This window comes from Nicotiana tomentosiformis, chromosome 2 (assembly GCF_000390325.3).
Source record: "Nicotiana tomentosiformis chromosome 2, ASM39032v3, whole genome shotgun sequence".
NCBI lineage: Eukaryota > Viridiplantae > Streptophyta > Magnoliopsida > Solanales > Solanaceae > Nicotiana > Nicotiana tomentosiformis.
The window spans coordinates 49,479,034-49,497,973 of NC_090813.1; positions in this window are offsets into that span (position 1 = coordinate 49,479,034).

An 18,940-nucleotide genomic window follows, 5' to 3' on the forward strand; every position below is an offset into this window, starting at 1 on the left:
ATATCACCGCGGGAGCCTTCACAATTTATTTAAAGAAAATATTTTTTTTTTTGAAATAGCATCCCGCGTTTTAGCCACCCTTATCACACCGCATGACTTCTAGTAGTCACCCCTACTAGCCACGCGTATCAAGTCACCCTTATCTCACCGCATGAGTTTCAACACCCAGACCTTATACCACCGCATGCGTATCAATATCACAATATATTACAATTTGTATCTCAAGTGCCCAATATTTCAATTTTCCACGAAAACAAATCTCACGAAAATATTCAAGAATAAATAATTCAGGAAAATAATATTCCAAATTTTTAATATGTTGCTTCAATATCAAAATTAAAAATGTCAAATACTTTATATTAATAATATTTAATTTAAAGAAAATCAACCTTCAAAAAATGCACAGTATGGAAGAAACCAAGTTTCAATTAAACAGGTAAAACAATTAGCAGCAAAAAGGAAAACAAATTTAAAATATATATATCACAGATCAATGATGAAGAATATAATAAGATAAAATAATTTAATAAATGTGCAACAATGATCTACACAATTTAAAAATATAATCTTTCACAATTAGCCCGTGTACATACTCGTCACCTCGTATACATGACTTTCAACACATTTCAATAATCACATTAATATCAATTCTAGGGAAAATTTCCCCCACACAAGGTTAGACAAGTCACTTACCTCGACTTGCTCCAATTTAACCAAGTATTATGCTTTTTCCTCGATTTTTCGACTCCGACCGGCTCGTATCTAGTCATAATTAATTCGATACAGTCAACAAAAATTATAGTAATCAATTTCATAAGAAAATATTACATTTTCATTAAAATCCGAAATTAGCTCAAAATTTGCCCGTGGGGCCCACATATCGGAAACCGGCGAAACTTACAAAATCCGATAACCCATTCAATTACGAGTCCACCCATACCAATTTTACCAAAATCCGATAACAACTCGACCTCCAAATCTTAAATTTTCATTTTTGGAAGATTTTGCAAAAATCTTGATATTTCTTCCATAAATTCACGGATTCATGATGTAAATGAGTATGGAATCATGAAATATAATCAATATAGGATAAGAAACACTTACCCCAATGTTTTCCCGTGAAAATCACCCAAAAATCGCCCAAGAACCGTGCTCCAAAAATCCAAAACGAAATGAATGAAATGACCATTTTTGGTCCTTAAGTTTCTGCCACTCTGTCACTAAAAGTCCATTTTTCGTCACTAAAAGTCCACCAAAAACTGCTCTACTAGCCTTCCTTCAATTGATCATAACTTTATGTACAAATGTCCAAATGATAAATGGTTTAACTTTCTGGAAACTAGAATCAACCAACTACAACTTGTATGTTTTGCAACTTTTCTGATTCCTTATGAATTGCGAGATATAAGTTTCCAAGCTCGGCTCCATGCATCAAAATTTCTGGCGAAACTGCTCTACCAGCCTTCATTCAATCCATCATAACTTTCTGTACAAACGCCCAAATAATAAATAGTTTAACTTTCTGAAAATTAGAAACAAACAACGACAACTTTTATGTTTTGATAATCTTCCGATTCCTTATGAATTACGAGATATAAGCTTCCAAAATTGGCTCCACACACCAGAAACTTCTGGCAAAATTTCTGCAAATTTCCAGCAACCTTCTTTGTCCGAAATCCATTCCGTTTACCCTCCGAATTTCACCCGAGACCTTCGGGACCTTAACCAATTATTCCAACATGTCTCAAAATACAATACAAACTTAGTCGAGGCTTCAAACCACATCAAACAACATCAAAATGACTAATCGCACCTCAAATCAAAATCTATGAACTTTGAACTTTCAATTTCTACAAACAACACCGGAACCTATCAAATCCAATCCAATTGATCTCAAATTTTGCACGCAAGTCATAAATGACATAAGGTAGCTATGAAAATTTTCAGAATCGGATTTTGTCCCCGATATCAAAAAGTCAACCCTTCGATCAAACTTCCCAAAAATTCAACTTTCGGCATTTCAAGCCTAATTCCACTACGGACTTCCAAATAAATTTTTGATCACACTCCTAAGTCCAAAATCACCATATGGAGCTGTTGGAATCATCAAAATTCTATTCTGGGGTCATTTGCACATAATTCGACATCCGGTCACTATTTGAACTTAAACTTTAAATTTTTCATCAAAATTCCATATCTCAGGCTAGGGACCTCGGAATTTGGTTCCGGGCATATGCCCAAGTCCCAATTCACGATACGGACCTACCGAAACTGTCAAAACACTGATCCGAGTCCGTTTGCTCAAAATATTGACCAAAGTCAACTCAGTTATGTTTTAAACATCTAATTCACATTTTAATCCATTTTTCACCTGAAAACTTTTCGGAAAATTTTTATGGACTGCACACGCAAGTCGAGTAATGGTAAATAGTGCTTAGATAACATAATTAATCATTAAATTTAAAGATAACATTTTGGATCATCACATTCTCCACCTCTAAAACAAACGTTCGTCCTCGAACGGAGTTAGAAAAAGTACCTGAGCTGGTGAATAAGTGTGGATAACAGCTGCGTATATCATGCTCGACCTCCCAAGTCGCCTCCTCGACCGGATGACCCCTCCACTGAACCTTCACAGAAGCAATGTTCTTTGACCTCAGCTTTCGAACCTGCCTATCTAAAATAGCCACAGGTTCATCAACATAAGATAAATCCTTGTCCAACTGAACCAAACTGAAGTCTAACACATGAGACTGATCGCAGTGATATTTCAGAAGCATAGAAACATGGAATATCGGATGAACCGCAGAAAGACTAGGTGGTAGTGCAAGTCTGTAAGCCACCTCTCCAACTCTCTCAAGAATCTCAAAAGGCCCAATATACCTTGGGCTCAACTTGCCTTTCTTCCCGAACCTCATTACACCTTTCATAGGCGAAACCCGGAGCAATACCCGCTCACCGACCATGAATGCAACATTCCCTTCCGATCTGCATAACTCTTCTGTCTAGATTGGGCTGTACGAAGTCGATCCTGAATCAACTTAACCTTTTCCAGGGCATCCTGAACCAAGTCTATACCCAAAAGTCTAGCCTCGCTTGGTTCGAACCAACCCACTGGAGACCGGCACCGCCTACCATACAAGGCCTCATACGGAGCCATCTGAATGCTTGACTGGTAACTGTTGTTGTAAGCAAACTCCGCAAGTGGTAAGAACTGATCCCAAGCACTCCCAAAATCTATTACACAAGCACGAAGCATATCCTCCAGTATCTAAATAGTGTGTTCGGACTGCCCGTCTGTCTGAGGGTGAAATATTGTACTCAACTCTACCCGAGTACCCAACTCACGCTGTATTGCCCTCCAAAACCTTAAGATAAACTGTGTACCCCGGTCAGAGATGATAGATACTGGTACACCGTGAAGTCTGACAATCTCGCGAATATATACCTGAGCCAGCTGCTCTGAAGAGTAAGTAGTAATCACAGGAATGAAATTAGCTGATTTGGTCAGCCTATCCACAATCACCCAAACTGCATCAAACTTTCGCTGAGTCCGTGGGAGTCCAACAATGAAATCCATAGTGATCCGCTCCCATTTCCATTCTGGAATCTCTAACTTCTGAAGTAATCCACCCGATCGCTGATGCTCATATTTCACCTGTTGACAATTTAGACACCGAGATACATACCCCCACTATGTCTTTCTTCATCCGCCTCTACCAATAATGTTGTCTCAAGTCCTGATACATCTTTGCAGCACCCGGATGAATGGAGTACCGCGAACTGTGAGCCTCCTGGAGAATCAACTCACATAAGCCATCCACATTAGGCACACATAGCCTGCCCTGCATCCGTAATACATCGTCATCTCCAATAGTGACTTCCTTGGCATCACCGTGCTGAACTGTATCCTTAAGGACAAGTAGATGGGGATCATCATACTGGCATTCCCTGATACGATCATAAAGAGAAGACTGAGAAACCACGCAAGCTAAAACTCGACTCGGCTCGGAAACATCCAATCTAACAAACTGGTTGGCCAAGGCATGAACATCCAAGGCCAAAGGTCTCTCTGCTACCGGTAAATATGCTAAGCTGCCCAAACTCTCCGCCTTACGACTCAAGGCATCGGCCATCACATTGGCCTTCCCAGGATGATAGACAATGGTGATATCATAATCCTTAAGCAACTCCAACCACCTCTGCTGCCGCAAGTTAAGATCCTTCTGTTTAAACAGATATTGTAGACTCCGGTGATCGGTGTAGATCTCACAATGGATACCGTACAAATAATGCCGCAAAATTTTTAAGGCATGAACAATAGCTGCTAACTCCAGGTCATGTACTAGACAATTCTTCTCATGCACTTTTAACTGTCTGGACGCGTAGGCAATCACCCTACCGTCTTGCATCAACACTGCGTCGAGACTAATACGCGACGTATCATAATACACAGTATAAGATCCTGTACCTGTAGGTAATATCAATACTGGGGCTATAGTCAAAGCTGTCTTGAGCTTTTGGAAGCTCTCTCACATTCCTCGGTCCACCTGAACGGAGCACCCTTCTAGGTCAATTTGGTCATAGATGCAGCAATAGAAGAGAAACCCTTTACAAATCGGCGATAATACCCAGCCAAACCAAGGAAACTCCGAATTTCCGTAACTGAGGATGGTCTGGACCAACTCTGCACTGCTTCAATCTTCTTTGGATCTACCTTGATCCCCTCACACGAAACTATATGACCCAAAAATCTCACTGAATCAAGCCAGAATTCACACTTTGAAAATTTTGCATATAACTTCCTTTCTCTCAAAATCTGAAGCACAGTCCTCAGGTGTTGTTCATGATCTTCCCGACTCCGGGAATACACCAGAATGTCGTCAATAAACACAATGACGAAGGAATCAAGATAGGGTTGAAATACACTATTTATTAAGTGCATAAATGTTGCTGGGGCATTGGTCAGCCCAAAATACATCACAAGAAACTCGTAATGACCGTACCGAGTCCTGAAAGCAGTCTTCGGAATATCTGGCTCCCGAATCTTCAACTAATGATAGCCTGAACGCAAGTCAATTTTAGAGAATACCCTGGCACCCTGAAGCTGATCAAATAAGTCATCAATACATGGCAATGGATACCTGTTCTTCACTGTAACCTTGTTTAATTGGCGATAATCAATACACATCCGCATAGAACCTTCCTTCTTCTTTACAAATAAGACAGGAGCACCCCACGGTGATACACTAGGCTGAATGAAACCCTTATCAAGCAATTCCTGTAACTGTTCTTTTAATTCATTCAACTCAGTTGGGGCCATACGGTATGGTGGAATAGAAATGGGCTGAGTACCCGGTAATAAATCAATACCAAAATCAATATCCCTGTCGGGTGGCATACCCGGAAGATCTGCTGGAAATACATCAGGAAAATTCCTTACTACAGGAACTGACTCTACAGTAGAAGTATCAATACTAACATCTCTCACATAGGCCAGATACGCATCACACCCCTTCTCAACCATTCGTTGAGTTTTAAGAAATGAAACAACCCTGCTAGGGACATGATCTGAGGTACCTCTCCACTCCAGCTGCGGTATACCTAGCATAGCCAATGTCACCATCTTGGTGTAACAATCAAGAATAGCATGATAGGGCGACAACCAGTCCATGCCCAAAATCATATCGAAATCCACCATACTAAGCAATAATAAATCAGCTCTGGTCTCAAAACCACTGATAACAATTAAACACGACCGATACACACGGTCCACAATAATAGATTCACCCATGGGTGTAGATACATAAATAGAAGAACTCAAGAAATCACGGGATACGCCCAAATACGGGGCAAAATAAGATGACACATAAGAATAAGTGGAGCCTGGATCAAATAAAACTAATGCATCTCTATGACAGACTGGAATAATACATGTGATAACAGAATCGGATGCAACGGCATCTGCCCTAGCAGGAAGGGCATAATATCTGGCCTGGCCTCCCCCTCTAGGGCGACCTCTACCTGTCCAACCTCCACCTCTAGCTAGGTGTGCAGGTGGAGTGGCGACTGGTGCAGTAATCATGGCCTGAGAAGTCTGAGGACCCTGTGGAATAGGTGGGGCCTGAGGAATTTGTGGAGGTGCACCCCTCCTAAATCTGGGGCAATCTCTCATAATATGACGAGTGTCACCACACTCAAAACAAGCCCTCGGAGGACGTGGATGTTGGGACTGGCTCGGGCCGGATCGACTAGACTGTCAGCTGAAAGCACCCCGTACAGGAGGTACAGAAGACACTGGTGGTGCATAATATGGAACCTGAGGTCTGGGAGTAGTCGGAATACCACTGGAAGCTGGAAGTGCTGAATGAATAGGATGGCTCACATAACCTCTACCATGACGGGCTGCAACTGGGGCACGAGAATTATTATATGTTCCAGAATCTCAGGGTCTCTTAGCTTCCCTCTCTTCCCTATCCTGAATTCGCATACCTTCCAATCTTCTAGAAATTGACACCACCTATTGGTATGTGATGTCCATATCTAGCTCTCGAGCCATACTATATCAGATACTAGGGTGAAGACCCTCAATAAATCTGCGAACCCGCTCTCGAACAGTAGCAACTAAGGCTGGTGCATGCCTAGCTAAATCACTGAATCGGACCGCATACTCTGACACAGTCATAGAACCCTAGCGTAACTGCTCAAACTCTGCGCGCCATGTATCCCTAAGACTCTAAGGAATATACTCCCTTAAGAACATATCCGAAAATTTAGTCCAAGTGAGTGAAGATGCCTCAACGGGACTATCCAACTCATATGCCTGCCACCACTGGTAGGCTGCTCCTCTAAACTGGAATGACGTGAAAGAAACCCCACTGGAATCCACAATACCCATAGTACGAAGGATACGGTGACATTCCTCCAGAAAACCGTGAGCATCCTCTGAAGCTAAACCGCTGAACGTGGGAGGGTGGTACTTCTTATACCTCTCAAGCCTGAGCTGCCCCCCCTGAAACTGCTGTCCTAATATCAGGCCGAACTGGGACAACTGGTAGCACTGGAATAACCTTTGGGGCATGGTCAACTTGTGCACGTGGCTCTGGGGTAGGGGCGGTGGGAGTATGCGCTCCTCCCCCAGCCTGGGATGTGGCGGGAGCAAGTGGAATTAATCCTGCCTGAGCTAAAGTGCCAAACATGCTCAAAAACTGGGCAAGCGTCTCCTGAAGTGCAGGAGTAGTAACAGGCGTATCAGGTGCCTGCTTTCCAACTGGAGCTACTGGTGGCTCTGGTGCAGCAGTTCGTGCAGGTGCTCTGGCTGCACCACATGGTCTTCCTCGGCCTCTGGCTCAGCCTCTACCCCGACCCCGGCCTCTTGAGGCTCCAACAGGGGGCGCGGGTGTCTGATCATCAGATCTAGTTGTGCGTGTCCTCACCATCTATGAGAGAATAGAAAGACAATTGTTTAGAACTTTGAAATCAACAAAGGCGCACGATAAGGAATCAAAGAAGTGAATATTTCCTAATCATTCCATAGCCGCTCGAAGATAAGTACAGACGTCTCCGTACCGATCTGCAAGACTCTACTAAACCTGGTTGTGACTCATAACACCTATGAACCTAGTGCTCTGATACCAACTTGTCACAACCCCAAATTCCCTCCATAGGATGTCGTGATGGCACCTAGTCTCTAAAACTAGGTAAGCCTAACAATGCGGAATAATAATAAATATCTGAAATAAATAAACTACAATTCAAATAATTTCAACTCCCAAAACCCGGTAGAAATAAATCACAAGCTTCTAAGAATTTATTCTCAATATCTCTATATATCAAGGTCTAAATAAAATATAAGGAAGCAACATAAAATGATAGAAGGGGACTCCGGAGTCTGCGGACACTGGCAGATATACCTCGAAGTCTCCGTACGCAGGTAACTCACTGACGTCTAGGCTGGTAAGATGTACCTGGATCTGCACAAAAAGATGTGCAGAAGCGTAGTATGAGTATACCACAGTGGTACCCAGTAAGTGCCAAGCTTAACCTCGGTAGAGTAGTGACGATGTCAGGTGAGGCCCTACTGGAATATAATAATGGAATGGTAAAATGTTTAACAATATAGTAAAATAAAATGACACTAGAAATGAATCAAATAGTATGTCACATTTAATGACACCAAATAATTGCAAATAATATCTCGTGGAATCAAAACAGAATTTCCTTCAACTTTATGAAAATCACAACAATTAATCGAAGGCAACTATGGCCATAAATCAATATTAATAAGGGCACTACCGAGGTACCGCCTCGTAGTCCCAAATTATAAATAATTTCACAATATCTCATTTCCTTATATCACCACGGGAGCCTTCATAATTTATTTAAAGAAAATATTTTTTTTTTTGAAATAGCATCCCGCGTTTTAGCCACCCTTATCACACCGCATGACTTCTAGTAGTCACCCCTACTAGCCACGCGTATCAAGCCACCCTTATCTCACCGCATGTATTTCAACACCCAGACCTTATACCACCGCATGCGTATCAATATCACAATATATCATAATTTGTACCTCAAGTGCCCAATATTTCAATTTTCCACGAAAAATAATCTCACAAAAATATTCAAGAATAAATAATTCAGGAAACTAATATTCCAAAATTTTAATACGCTGCTTCAATATCAAAATTAAAAATGTCAAATACTTTATATTAATAATATTTAATTTAAAGAAAATCAACCTTCAAATAATACACAGTATGAAAGAAACTAAGTTTTAATTAAACAGGTAAAACAATTAGCAGGAAAAAGGCAAACAAATTTAAAATATATATATCACAGATCAATGATGAAGATTATAACAAGATAAAATAATTTAATAAATGTGCAACAATGATCTACACAATTTAAAAATATAATCTTTCATAATTAGCCCGTGTACACACTCGTCACCTCGTGTACATGACTTTCAACACATTTCAATAATCACATTAATATCACTTATAAGGGAAATTTTCCCCACACAAGGTTAGACAAGTCACTTGCCTCGACTTGCTCCAATTTAACCAAGTATTATATTTTTTCCTCGATTTTCCGACTCCGATCGACCCGTATCTAGTCATAATTAATTCGATACGCTCAACAAAAATTATAGTAATCAATTTCATAAGAAAATATTATATTTTTATTAAAATCCGAAATTAGCTCAAAATTTGCCCGTGGGGCCTACATCTCGGAATCCAGCGAAACTTACAAAATCCGACAACCCATTCAATTACGAGTCCACCCATACCAATTTTACCAAAATCCGATAACAACTCGACCTCCAAATCTTAAATTTTCATTTTTGGAAGATTTTGCAAAAATCTTGATATTTCTTCCATAAATTCACGGATTCATGATGTAAATGAGTATGGAATCATGAAATATAATCAATATAGGATAAGAAACACTTACCCCAATGTTTTCCCGTGAAAATCACCCAAAAATCGCCCAAGAACCGTGCTCCAAAAATCCAAAACGAAATGAATGAAATGACCATTTTTGGTCCTTAAGTTTCTGCCAATCCGTCACTAAAAGTCCATTTTCCGTCACTAAAAGTTCATTTTCCGTCACTAAAAGTCCACCAGAAACTGCTCTACCAGCCTTCCTTCAATTGATCATAACTTTATGTACAAATGTCCAAATGATAAATGGTTTACTTTTCTGGAAACTAGAATCAACCAACTACAACTTTTATGTTTTGTAACTTTTCTGACTCCTTATAGATTACTAGATATAAGCTTCCAAATTTGGCTCCATGCATCAGAATTTCTGACGAAACTACTCTACCAGCCTTCATTCAATCTATCATAACTTTCTGTACAAATGTCCAAATAAGGAATGGTTTAACTTTCTGGAAACTAGAAACAAACAACTACAACTTTCATGTTTTGACAATTTTCCGATTCCTTATGAATTACGAATATAAGCTTCCAAAGTTGGCTACACACACCAGAAATTTCGCAGAAATTTATGCAAATTTCCAGCAACCTTCTTTGTCCGAAATCCATTCCGTTTACCCTCCGAATTCCACCCGAGACCTTCGGGAACTTAACCAATTATTCCAACATGTCCCAAAATGCAATACGAAATTAGTCGAGGCTTCAAACCACATCAAACAACATCAAAAGGACTAATCGCACCTTAAATCAAAATCTATGAATTTTGAACTTTCAATTTCTACAATCAACACCGGAACCTACAAATCCAGTCCAATTGACCTCAAATTTTGCACGCAAGTCATAAATTACATAACGGAGCTATAAAAATTTTCAGAATTGAATTTCGACCCCGATATCAAAAGTCAACTCCTACGTCAAACTTCCCAAAAATTCAACTTTCGGCATTTCAAGCCTAATTCCACTACGGACTTCCAAATAAAATTTTGATCACGCTTTTAAGTCCAAAATCACCATACGGAGCTGTTGGAATCATCAAAATTCTATTCCGGGGTCATTTGCACATAATTCGACATCTGGTCACTATTTGAACTTAAACTTTAAATTTTTCATCAAAATTCCATATCTCGGGCTAGGGACCTCGGAATTTGATTTCGGGCATACACCTAAGTCCCAATTCACGATACGGACCTACCGGAACTATCAAAACATTGATCTGAGTTCGTTTGCTCAAAATGTTGACCAAAGTCAACTCAGTTATGTTTTAAACATCTAATTCACATTTTAATCCATTTTTTACCTGAAAGCAACCTCTCTGCTGATGTGGTTGTGGAAGTTGTGCGGTACGGGTACTCTAAGACCCAGAAGCGCCTGAAACACCGTGTGAAGCCTAAAGGACAAACTAAACTGGCTGACCCACAAATCCTCTACCATGTCGTACCCTGCCTCCAAAATAAGGACCAGCAGATCTCTCCGGTCTGCGAGGCCTCTTAGCCTCCATGTCCTCTGTCTCATGACCTCGCTAGCCCTCTCTCTCCTGGTCCCACATACCATCGAGTCTCCTAGCGATGCCCACTACCTGGTGGTACGCAATATCCGTCTCCAACTCTCGGGCCATGCCAAATCTGATACTGGGGTTAAGCCCCTTAATAAATCGACGAACCCGCTCTCGAACAGTAGCAACCAAGGCTGGTGCTTGCCTAGACAAATCACTGAACCGGACCGCATACTCTGACACGGCCATAGAACCCTAGCGCAACTGCTCAAACTCTGCGTGCCATGCATGTCTGAGACTTTGGGGAACATAATCCCTTAAGAACATATCTAAGAACTGAGTCCAAGTGAGTGAAGCTGCCTCGGCCGGACTACCCAACTCGTATGCTCGCCACCACTGATAAGCTGCTCCTCTAAGCTGGAACGTACGAAAAGCAGCCCCACTCGTCTCCATAATATGCATAGTGCGGAGAATGCAGTGGCACTCCTCTAGAAAACTCTGTGCCATCTTTGAAGCCAAACCACTGAAGGTAGGAGGGTCATACTTCTTGAACCGTGCAAGTCTAAGATGTTCTTCCTCAGATGTTGCGGGCCTAACCATGGGCTGAACTGGGACCACAGGCTGAGTCACAATGACTCTTGGAACCTGACCAATGTGGACTCGCTGCTCTGGAGTACGAGCGGTGGGAGTCTGAGCCCCTCCCCCGGTCTGTGAACTAGCTGGTGCGACAGGAATCAACCCTGCCTGAATTAATGTACCAAACATGTTCAATAATCGTGCGAAAGTCTCCTGAAGTCCGGGGGTAACACATGTCTCTGGTGCCTGTCCCCCAACTGGAGCTACTTGTGGCTCCTCAACTGTTGCTCTGACAGGTGCTCTAGCTGCGGCACGTGCCCTTCCTCGGCCCCGGCCTCTTGCGGCCCTGCGTGGGTGTCTGCTCAGCTGACTCAGTAGCACATGTCCTCACCATCTGTGAGAGAATAGAGATACAAAGGCTCAAATTTCAAGATCAACAAATTCCGCACGACAGGAATGAAAGTAGTGAAAATTTCCTAGCAGTTCTGTAGCCTCTCGAAGATAAGTACAGACGTCTCCGTACCGATCCGCAAGACTACTAAAATCGCTTATGACTCGTAGGACCTATGAACCTAGAGCTCTGATACCAACATTTCACGAACCAAATCTCCCTTCGTAGGATGTCGTGATGGCACCTAGTCTTAGGGACTAGGTAAGCCTAACATTTACTGAAATAATAACAAAATTAGTTAACGGCTGATAAATGCGAAGTAGAAATCACTATAAAATACTTACAATCCCAAAATCGGTAGTACAAGTCATAAGCTCTACTAAGTTACTAGAAAGCCTTTAAATATAACTGTTTTCAAGTAGAGATAAAACAGTGCAAGAACAATATTAGAAGGTGACTCTGAAGCCTACGAACACAGCAATAGGTTTACCTTGAGTCTCCACAGCAAGATCCGTACAGCTAGCTAGAGATCAACGAACTCCAATTTACCTGGTTTTGCACAAAAATGTACAGAAGTATAGTATGAGTACACCACAGTCGTTACCTAGTAAGTATCAAAGACTAACCTCGGTAGAGTAGTGACGAGGTACAGTCAAGACACTCACTAGTCAAATAATTTGTGCAATATAGCATACAAAAATAATAGGGAACAAATAGCAATGATAGCAATAATAACAAATTAGTGATATAAACAGCAAGAACACCATAATTATTGCTCAGACGAATAAGAAATACAAGTACAACCAATTAAACAAGTCCTTCAAATATAAATCTTTCACATATAATTATTTCGAATAAATACCCTCCGAATATATTTCTTCAAATAAAAATCATAAAATACGGGTCTCAACCCCCTTTCATGTTCTCACGACACCTCGTGCCCATATCTCTATCACAACCGCACTGACAATTCTCGTGCCAAATATATCAATACATAAAATATGCGCGATCAATTTATTTTCAATAAAGTAAGGTTACAATTTTTAAAGCAAGTAAAAATTCAACAAAGAAATGAGTTTATTTTTGAAATAGTTTGAGTGAAAAAAATGACATTTCAATTAAAATAAAGCATAAGATAGGCTACTGATTTGGATATAAAACTTATTAAATTAAAACATAATACTCCCTCCGTTTTAATTTATGTGAAACCATTTGATTGGGCACAGAGTTTAAAAAAAGAGAGAAGACTTTTGAACTTGTGGTGTAAAATGAGGCACATATATTTTTTGTGGCTATAAATCATTGCATAAAGGTAAATTATTTCCAAATAAGGAAATGGGCCATTCTTTTTAGCACAAACTAAAAAGGAAATAGGTTCACATAAATTGAAACGGAGGAAGTAGTAATTTCTTTTATTTAAAAATACTAAATCATTAAGAACAAGTACAAACCAGAAATACAAATCCTCAGAGTTTCATACGAAAAAGCCAAAGCCAACATAATACTACAAGAAATACAAAACACTTAATATTAAGTCAAATAATACATCATGGAGAAGATATACATTTACATTTTATGGAAAAATAAAATAACCAAAGGCAAGTGCAGCCATAGAGAAATATCAACAAAAGGGCACTCCCGAGGTACCGCCTCGTACTCCCTAATCATAAATAAATTTCAACAATAATGCCCCCAAGCCATCACAAGTCATCACAAATCAATCCCCGACATATCCCACCTTGTCTCGTCACGTGCGCAATAATAAAGTAAATGCCCGCCTTGTCTCACCGCACGCGCATAATAATATTCCCACCTTGTCTCACCACATGCGCAAACCCACATATATAGCCCGCCTTGTCACGCCGCATGTGCATATATCAATAGTTACAATAGCACGGCAAAAACCTCGTGCAAACACCTGAACAAACATCTCAACAATATCACGTGTCAATATCACAAATTGTACATCAAGTGCTCAAATATTATAATTTACTACAGAAATCAGCAATACATTAATTTTCTCAATAAGGAGCCCATGGCTTGACCATAATGTGCACAAAATCTTAACAGAAATATCCGAGAGTGAACAACTCAACGGAATAATATTTCACAATTTAACACTTTGCCTCAATATGATTTACGTCCTTTATAACTCAATACCAATTTCAAAAACATGAACTGGAAATTAATTCATCAAAGAACAACGCCTTTTTAAATGCAATGTTTTTTTATAAATATATTAACGCCTCAATTTAAACTTTATTTAATAATTATTTACATATAAGGAATCCATAATAAATTTTAATTCCAAGAAAATATCAAATCAACAAATACATAGAATTCACATAAAAATACAAGTGACAATCACACCAAATTATCATATAAAATACAAACTCGACAGACAAGGAATGAGAGATGACAATTCAAGGATTTACTAAATGCTAACAATTATCCAATTTAATAAATAAAAAATGCCTAAGACTTTAAACCAATAAAATTTTCACATATAAGCCTGGGTACGTACTCGCCACCTCGCGTACACGGCTTTCAATCACACAATATCCACATAAGACTCAATGCCTAAGGGGTAATTCCCCCACTCAAGGTTAGGCAAAATACTTACATTTTTTAAGTTAAGTCGATATTCCAAAATCGCCTTCTTGCTTGAATTGACATCCGAACTGCTCAAATCTATCCAAATTAATTGTATAACTTTATTAAAATTCATCGGAAATAATTCCGGATACTAAAACGTCGACTTAGAATTTCACATTTAAAAAGTCAATCAAAGTCAACGTGAGGTCCGCATCTCGGAACCCGACGGAATTTTCATGAAATCCGAACACCCATTCCGATACGAGTTCAACCATATCAATTTTATCAAATTCCGATAGCAACTCGGTCTCCAAATCTAAATTTTCTGTTTTTGAAAGATTTTGCAAAAATCCCAATTTCTTCCATTTAAATCCGAATTAAATGATAAATATAACCATGGATTTATAAAATATAATCACTTTTGTATATAGGACACTTACCCAAGTTGAAGTCTCGAAGAAATCTTCAAAATCGTCCAAGAACCGTGCTCCAAAAATCTAAAACGAAATGAAGGAAATGATAATTTTTGGTCCTTAAGTTTCTTCCCAATAAAAACACTATTCTCGTCGCTACAAGTCCAATTTTCGTTGCTAAAAGTGCCAAATCTAGTCGCTAAAGGTGCGCACCAGAACTGTTAATACCAACAGTTTATTTTTCACTAAAAAGGCTCTAACTCCATCATACAAAGTCGAATTCGACGATTCTTGTTCCTATGAGTCACAAATAATAATACGAACCTACTCGTTCAATCGAAACTCAATTCGGAGCCCATTTGCTTAATGCGATAACAATTTCGCTCGTTAAACAATTAACTCATGTTTCGCGCTAAAAACCCCAATCGCGACTTGATGAAATTAGACCAAACATTCCGGATCATTCCTATACTTCATTATCAAACTCCCGGAAGTCTCGATTTTCGATCTCTACAACTAAAAATGGATCTTTGGATCATTACATGCTTATACTCAAAACACCAAACTCTTCCAAAAACTCTTTCAAAACTCATCCGAGCCCCATGGGACCCCAACCAAGTATACTAACAAGTCCATAACATGACACGAACTTAGTCGATGCCTCAAATTACATTAAACAACACTGAAACACGAATTGCACCACAATTCAAGCTTAATGAAAACTATCGAATTCCAAATTCTTCATTCGATGCCGAAACCTATCAAATCAATCTGGAATGACCCCAAATTTTGCACACGAGTACTAAATGACATAATGTAGCTGTTTTAATTTTTTGAATCGAATTTCGACCCCGATATCAATAAAGTTAACTCCCGGTCAAACTTTTCAAAAAAAATTTATTTTTCAGCTTTTGCCAAAATTCGTCGAAGTGACCTACAGACTTCCAATCCAATTTCGGACATACGCCTAAGTTTGAAATCACCATACGAAACTATTGGAATCATCAAAATTCCATTCCAGAGTCGTTTGCTCAAAAGTCAAACTCCGGTCAACTCTTTTCATTTAAGCTTTAAAATGAGAATTGTTCTTTCAATTATATTCCGAATTATCCGAAAATCAAACTCGATCACCCATGCAAGTCATAATACACATAATACACATTACGAAGTTGATCGGGACCTTAAGTCACTGAACGGGGCGTTAATACTTAAAACGACAAGTCGGGTCGTTACAATTTCAAGCTCGTGCTTATAATTTTTGGATGCTCCAATAAGTTTTATAGTCCATAAATGTTAGTAACTCAAATAAATCCTAAACCAAAATCAAATCAATACTAATGCTAATAAAAGACATTGAATTCAATTGTACTATGAATGAAAATAGTGTTGGATATCTATATTTTAGTATTTCCATGGTTTAGATAAAATGTATAACTTATTTTTCTTTTAGTGGTTAGTCATGTAAATAGTAGAACTTATTAGTCATAATTTTAAATTATGTTTGTTTTCATTATGGCTTATTTTATGCGATTTTATTATCTTTATTGTTGAATTTTAGTACAGTGCCATGACTTATCTTATATTTATGTTATTTTATTAAAAAACACCTTATATAGTTTTGTCTTACTAGGATTAAAGAAATATTTGAAGCACAAATTTTACGTTTTGTGCTATGAATACTTTATGAAAAAAAAAACGAAATAACCCGAAAATCCAAAAAACCCTAAGGGGTAATTCCCTCACTCAAATCCATCCAAATTAATTGTATAACTTCATTAAAATTCATCGGAAACAATTCCGGATACTAAAACGTCGACTTAGAATTTCACATTTAAAAAGTCAACCAAAGTCAATGCGCCCGTGGCCCGCATCTCGGAACCCGGGAGAATTTTCATGAAATCCAAATACCCATTCCGATACGAGTTCATCATACCAATTTTATCAAATTCCGATACCAACTCGGCCTCCAAATCTAAATTTTCTGTTTTTGAAAGATTTTGCAAAAATCCCAATTTCTTCCATTTAAATCCGAATTAAATGATGAATATAATCATGGATTTATGAAATATAATCACTTTTTTATATAGGACACTTACCCAAGTTGAAGTTTTGAAGAAATCGTCAAAATCGCCCAAGAACCGTGCTCCAAAAATCTAAAACGAAATGAAGAAAATGACCATTTTTGGTTCTTAAGATTCTGCCCAATAAAAACACTATTATGGTCGGTACAAGTCCAATTACTGTCGCTAAAAGTACCAAATCTGGTCGCTAAAGGTGCGCACCAAAACTGTTTACACCAGCAGTTTATGTTTCACTAAAAATGTTCTAACTCCATCATACAAAGTCGGAATTCAACGATTCTTGTTCCTATGAGTCACAAATAATAATACGAACCTACTCGTTCAATCGAAACTCAATTCGGAACTCATTTTCTCAATGCGATACCAATTTTGCTCGTTAAACAATCAACTCATGTTTCACACTAAAAACCCAATCGTGACTTGATGAAATTAGACCAAACATTCCAAATCATTCCTATACTTCATTAACAAACTCACGAAAGTCTCGATTTTCGATCTCTACAACTAAAAATGGATCTTTGGATCATTACATGTTTATGCTCAAAATACCAAACTCTTCCAAAAACTTTTCCAAAACTCATCCGATCCCCATGGGACCCCAACTAAGTATACTAACAAGTCCATAACATGATACGAACTTAGTCGATGCCTCAAATTACATTAAACAACACTGAAACACGAATTGCATCACAATTCAAGCTTAATGAAAACTACCGAATTTCAAATTCTTCATTCGATGCCGAAACCTATCAAATCAATCTGGAATGACCCCAAATTTTGCACACGAGTACTAAATGACATAATGTAGCTGTTTCAATTTTCTGAATCAAATTTCGACCCCGATATCAATAAAGTCAACTCCCGGTCAAACTTTCCAAAAAAATTTATTTTCCAACTTTTGCCAAAATTCGTCGAATTGACCTACGGACTTCCAATACAATTCCGGACATACGCCTAAGTTTGAAATCACCATACGAAACTATTGGAATCATCAAAATTCCATTCCAGAGTCGTTTGCTCAAAAGTCAAACTTCGGTCAACTCTTTTCATTTAAGCTTCAAAATGAGAATTGTTCTTTCAATTAAATTCTGAATCATCCGAAAATCAAACTCGATCACCCACGCAAGTCATAATACACATTATGAAGTTGGTCGGGACCTTAAGTCACTGAACGGGGCATTAATACTTAAAACGACAAGTCGGGTCATTACAATTTCAAGCTTGTGCTTATAATTTTTGGATGCTCCAATAAGTTTTATAGTCCATAAATGTTAGTAATTCAAATAAATCCTAAACCAAAATCAAATCAATACTAATGCTAATAAAAGACATTGAATTCGATTGTACTATGAATAAAAATAGTGTTGGATATCTATTTTTAGTATTTCCATGGTTTTGATAAAATGTATAACTTATTTTTCTTTTAGTGGTTAGTCATGTAAATAGTAGTATTTATTAGTCATAATTTTAAATTATGTTTGTTTTCATTATGGCTTATTTTATGCGATTTTATTATCTTTATTGTTGAATTTTAGTACAGTGTTATGACTCATCTCATATTTATGTTATTTTATTGAAAAACACCTTATATAGTTCTGTCTTACTAGGGTTAAAGAAATATTTGAAGCACAAATTTTACTTTTTGTTGTATGAAGACTTTATGAAAAAACCCGAAAAAACCTGAAAACCCGAGCAAAACCGAGATGAAAAAACTCGATTTTTATTGGTTGGTTTGGTATTTAGATTTAATAATCCGATACAATTAGTTTGGTTTGGTAATTAGGAAATTCGAACCAACCCGACTCATGTACACCCCTAGCTAGAATTTGAATTTGTAAAGATTTTATATATAACTTGAATACAATTTTTGTTGTACAAATTTAGAAATTTTGCTACAATTTATATACAATTTATATACAACTTGTATATATTATTTTTTTGCGGAATCC